Source organism: Otolemur garnettii, unplaced genomic scaffold, assembly GCF_000181295.1.
Source record: "Otolemur garnettii isolate 467f Iridium unplaced genomic scaffold, OtoGar3 scaffold00309, whole genome shotgun sequence".
Lineage (NCBI taxonomy): Eukaryota > Metazoa > Chordata > Mammalia > Primates > Galagidae > Otolemur > Otolemur garnettii.
Window position 1 is genome coordinate 452353 of NW_003852704.1, and position 6046 is coordinate 458398.

The 6046-nt window shown below is 43.0% G+C and overlaps 1 pseudogene; it reads left to right on the forward strand.

Annotated features, from left to right (window-relative positions):
- The first annotated feature begins 3408 nt into the window (after nt 1-3408).
- On the forward strand, nt 3409-4437 carry LOC100963713 (annotated as a pseudogene).
- Nucleotides 4438-6046: the final 1609 nt, after the last annotated feature.

Consider the following 6046-nt stretch of genomic DNA (forward strand, 5'->3'; position numbering starts at 1 on the left):
CAAGCTGCTCTTATACTTTTCATTTTTAGAAACTGTGAGACACAAACATTTCCTGGTTTAAGACACTAAGTTTTGGAGTCATATATTATGTAATTGGGGATAATGAATACATTACATGAATACATTGTCCTATAATTACATTATAATGTAATTTTGCATTGTAAAAATACATAGAAAATACCCCAAAACTTCTTGTCACAACCTTATGATTTTGGCTGAGTCACTCCTCTTCTCTGTGCCTCAGTTTCCCCATCTATATAAGACATACCACTCATCTTTAAAGTTTTATACACTGTAGAAACTGAGTCCAGTGCTATACTGGTTCCTCTTCATCTTTGCCCATTGCTTCTAGAAGTTGCTGCCAGGCATGGCCCTGGTGTTGCTCTGGGTGCCCATTGTGCTATTCTCTTGGGCATGTGTCACTGCTCCTCTCCAGAGGCTTTGACACCCACATCACCAGTCTTGTTATTGTAGACACTTATGCAATGGCTCTGCTTTGGTCCCTGGTTCAGAAGCCTCCTAAGGGTTTACCAACTCCCTTCTCCCACCTTATACATTTCTATTGTGTAAAAGTAGCTGCTATTTTCTCAATCCTTTGCTGATTACCTAGGTGATGTGAGGATGGAAAAATCATGGGCAGACCCTGGTTCACACCGTGGCTCTTCCTCTAACTCTGGTTATAACCTCAAATAATTGACCTTGATCTCTTCAAGCCTCAGTTCCTCCTGTCAACTGGAAATGATGCTCCTCACTGCTGTCATTTATGAGCCTCCAAGCACTTTACCAGCATTTGCTTTTTTGATCCTCATAAGAACATTATTCATTCATTCATCCATCCATCTATCTGTCGAGTGCCTGCTATGTGCCAGTCACTATTCTAGCTGTGGGGTGGGGAGAGAACAAAGCTGAGAGATTTCTTAGCCCTTAAAAGTTTATAGAAGAGGAAGCCCAGGGTGATTTAGGATTGACCACCTCATCCTGGTTTGCCTGGGACTCAGGCCCACTTTTAGTACTGAAAAGTCTGCATCCAGGGAGCACCCTCAGTTCTGGACATAGTGGGGAGGTTGGTTACCCTCATTTAGTCAGGCTAAATGACTTGCCCAGGACGCCACAGCTGGTGGGTACCAGAGCCAGGCTGTGAACTTGCATGTGTCTGACCCACTCTGCCTCCTAGATCCATTACAAGGAATTTGGAAAATGTAGGAAAGCCTTTTATTCTTCTGCCTTCTCATTGTTAATACAGGTGGTCAGCACAATTATGCAGAGACAGTCAGAAGGCCCAGAGAAGGGAAGTAACTTGGCCAAGGTCACACAGCCAGCTAGAAGTGAAGTCTGGTCTGACTCGCCATTCTTCCTCTCTCCTTTAGTGCATGCAGTGACTTTTTCCAATGTGATTTTCAAAGTGCTGGTGAAGAGAAGGCTGTGCTGTATTGAGGGCCTACTCTGTGCCAGGAACTTTGCTGAGCTTCTCATTTAATCCTCAGGATGACCCTAGTAATTAAATGAGATTAATAAAGTAATTAGGGTTACCATTATTTGACAGATGAGGAGATTGTGTCTTCAGAGGTGTATGAGGGGGTGGGGTCCCTGAGCATGTCTGTGCCCCACTCCCCCAGTATCGAAGCTGGGAGGACAATTGTCCAGAGGACTGATACCTTTCCATTCGTTGGTTCTATTGCCAACTTGCTTCCAAAACCACAACGGAATCTAGTTCTTGCGAGCTGGAGCCGTTTCCCCGCTTTACAAAACTAGGCTATATTGAGAATGTTCTCCGGAGAGTTGCCAGGAGTCAAGGTCAGTGTGAGCAGAGCTGAGTAAAGAGGAGGGAAAGTTGAAATTGGCCCTTCCGGGCACAAACAGTTCTCTTGTTCTGCCTCAGCAGGAGCCTGCAGCATATCTCTCTGCTGCTCAGGCACAAGCAGCTTCAAGGTCAAAAGCTACTAGGCCTTCTAAACTTCTGAGGGCCCAACCAGCTCAGCACTCAAGGCAGGCCGGGTTCTGTGCTGGAAAACCAAGTTCTGAGACCAGACAGTGTCTGACACGCATCTGCTAGCTGCCAGCCTAGCACGTAATGGAAATGCAATACAGCAAGTATGTGTCACATTTATTTGAATAGAAATTTAATTCCAGCTGCACCACTTACTCGCTGTGTGACCTCAGGTAAGTCACTTCACCTCTTTGAGCCTCAGTTTCCTCATCTGTAAAGTGTTGGGAGACCTCAATGAACGGATGCATGTGAAACATTTGGCATGGGGCAGGCACACAATAGATACTCCAGAAATGTCAGGATATCACTCTTTTTGCACTAGGTATCTGATTACGTTTTTTTTATATTTAACATCTTGTTACATTTCCCATTGATCCTCTAACACTGTATTTTTCAACCTTTTTTATCTCACAGCACACTTGAACTTATAGTTAAGCTTCCATAGCACCTTTAAGTTAGGTTGATTAAAAAAAAGAGAGTTAAAAATATATACTTACTGTGGGGCAGCACCTGTGGCTTAAAGGAGTAGGGTGCTGGCCCCATATACTGGAGGTGGTGGGTTCAAACCTGCCCCCCCCCCAAAAAAAGATATATATATATATACACACACACATACTGTGCTTTGAAATCCTTTTGAAAATAATTTAATTAATAATCTTTAAAAATTTTTTGTGGTACACCTAAGATTCTCTCACTGCACACTGGTTGAAAATCACTGCTCTAACATGCGGGTTATTACAGTTAAAGCTCTGAAGTATTTTGGCCAAGGTCAATGGCCAGTAGGTGGCAGAGCTGAGATCTGAGATGTGAAGTCAGAGCCCCCTTGCCCTAACTATTAGACAACCCAGGCTTCAGTAGGGCAGGTGCTCTGCTAGGCCTTTTATGGTCTCAGCAGCCGAGGAAGCTACATCACTTGCCAACTGTGTGACTTTGGGCAAGTCTCATGGTCATCTTTCCATGCCTCATTGTTTCCATTTGTGAAGTGGGAAAGATGAAAATTCCCACTTCTTGGGGTCATTGTAAAATCAAGTTATAGAAAGGGCTTTAAGATAGAGTTTCACTTTGTCACACTTGGTAGAGTGCTGCGGCATCAGAGCTCACAGCAACCTCAAACACTTGGGCTCAAGTGATTCTCTCGCCTCAGCCTCTTGAGTAGCTGGGGCTACAGGCACAATACCTAGCTAGGTTTTTTTAGAGATAGGGTCTCATTCTTGCTCAAGCTAGTCTCAATCTCATGAGTTCAAGTAATCCACCACCTTGGCCTCTGGGAGTGCTGGTATTACAGGTATGAGCCACCATGCCTGGCCCTGAGCGTGTCATTTTTCAGCCTTTAGTAGGTCGTGACAAGAGTGTTGATGATGATAGAGATGATGACGGGGATGATGATGTGCCTCAACATTTCCTTCCCACGGGCTGGCACAATGCACGTCGTGGTCATTGGAACTGGGGTCATTGGGCTGTCCACTGTCCTCTGCATCCACAAGCACTACCACTCAGTCCTGCAGATCTACGCAGACCATTTCACCCTGTTCACCACCACTGATGTAGCTGCTGGCTTCTATCAGCCCTACCTCTCTGACCCCAGAGATCCACTGGAGGTGGACTGGAACAAAGAGACCTTTGATTATTTCTTGAGCCACCTCCATTCTCCCAATGCTGAAAAAATGGGCCTGGCCCTAATCTCAGGCTACAACAAATTCCGTGAAACTTTTCCCAACCCTTTCTAGAAAGACATAGTTCTGGAATTTCAGAGCCTGACCCCCAGAGAACTGGACATGTTCCCTGATTATAGCTATGGCTGGTTCAACACAAGCCTAATTCTGGAGGGAAAGACCTATCTGCAGTGGCTGATCAAAAGTTTAACTGAGAAGGGAGTAAAATCCTTCCAGCAGAAGGTGGAGTCTTTTGAGGAGGTGGCAAGAGGAGGTGCATATGTGATTCTTAACTGCACTGGGGTGTGGGCAGGGGCCCTGCAACCAGACCCCCTGCTGCAGCCAGGCCTGGGGCAGATCATTAAGGTGGCTGCTCCTTGGATGAAACACTTCATTATTACTCATGAACCAGAGCATGCCATCTACAGGTCCCCATACATCATCACAGGGACCCAGACAACTACTCTTGGAGGCATCTTCCAGCTCGGGAATTGGAGTGAACTAAACAATATCCAGGACCACAACACCATTTGGTAAGACTGCTGTAGACTGGAACCTAAAGTAAAGGATGTAAGAATTATTAGTGAATTTACTGGCTTGAGGTCAGTACGCCCCTAGATTTGGCTGGAAAGAGAACAACTTCACATTGGACTTTCAAACACAGAGGCCATCCACAACTATGGCCATGGAGGGAACGGGCTCACCATCCACTGGGGCTATGCCCTGGAGGCAGCCAAGCTCTTTGGGAAGATCCTGGAAGAAAAAAACTTGTCCAAGGTGCTACCATCCCACCTCTGAAGACCCCAGTGAATTGCAGTGACCATAGCCCCCACATGGACTCCCCACACCCCTTGACCAACTAATCAATGTGCTCCTCTGTAAGCTGCTGTCTATCTCTCATCCCCAACCCTGACTTCTTCTCAGCATGAGATAAGAGAAAATCAATTCCTGGAGAAGAGCTCAGCCTAACCTGGGACCCTCTTTCTGATTACAGAGATCTCTCTACCCACTCTGGGCCTGACATTATGAATAACAGCTGTGGGGCTTCCAAGGGTCTTCAGAAGAAAGGACAGCACTGGAAATCAAAGAGGATAGCTGCTCAAAGCCACAGAAAACTGAAGACAGTTGAGGTGAAGTAACTTGATTACAAGTCATACTAACATAGAGAATTGTTACTATGTCTTATACTAACACAGAGAATTCCTGCAGCAAAGTCAACTATTTGGCATGTAAGCACACATACGTACACATGCACCATTCATACTGGGGCCACGCAGACAGGTTGATGCACTTAACAGGTACATCTTTAGGATGGGGAGGAAACAGGAGTACTCTGAGGCAACCCATGAGGGCATGGGGAAAGAATGTGCAAACTTTATGCAAATGGGGGACAGGGTCAGCAACCGATGTTTTTTTCATCAGTGTTAGAACGAAACATTAAATGAGACATCATCATTCGAATGTTCACTTAACACTTCTGTTCCTACCCTGAAGATGATCTATGACCAGATTTTCAATGAATTCTTAGCAGCTTGATGAATTTAGAAAAGACTATTCTTTCCTTGTTAAAATTGTCTTGGCACCTTTGTTGAAAATCAATTGATCATAAACATATTGATTAATGTTTGGACTCTGTAAAAATAAGATACATAGAAATAAAAAGATGAGATTAAAAAGTAAAGAAAAAATATTTTATAATATCTTTATATTAATTTAATAACTATTCAAACTAAAATAATATAAAGTACTATGACTACATATGATCAATAGTATTCTACACTCTCAACTTTTTGCAATGCTGAGATTTTGAAGGTCTAACTACATATTATTGTGAAACTTAATTTTAATAATCATTATAGATTAAAAAAACTTCTAAAATAGATGAAAGTGAAAGAATATCATTATTTGTTTCTATCAAACTATCGTATATACTTTTAATATCATAAGGTTTTTCTTAAAAGTTTCTTTTTTTAATTAAATCATAGCAGTGTACATTAATATTATCATGGGGTACAGTGTATTATTTCTACATACAATTTGTAATACTTTCATCCAACTGGTTAACAGAGCCTTCATGTCTTTTTCTTAGTTATTGTGTTAAGACATTTATATTCTACATTTAGAGAGATTCACATGTAACCTTATATGATGAACCATAGGGGTGATCCCATCAATAACCCTCCCTCCACCCACCCTTCCCCTCCCCTCCCCACCCTCTCCATTCTCCCCATATTCCTGGGCAAAAATTGGGTTATAGCTTTCCTATGAAAGCTATAATTTAGTTTCATAGTAGGGCTGAGTACATTGGATACTTTTTCTTCCATTCTTGGGATACTTTGCTAAGAAGAATATTTTCCAGCTCCATCCATGTAAACATGAAGGAGGTAAAGTTTCCATCTTTCTTTAT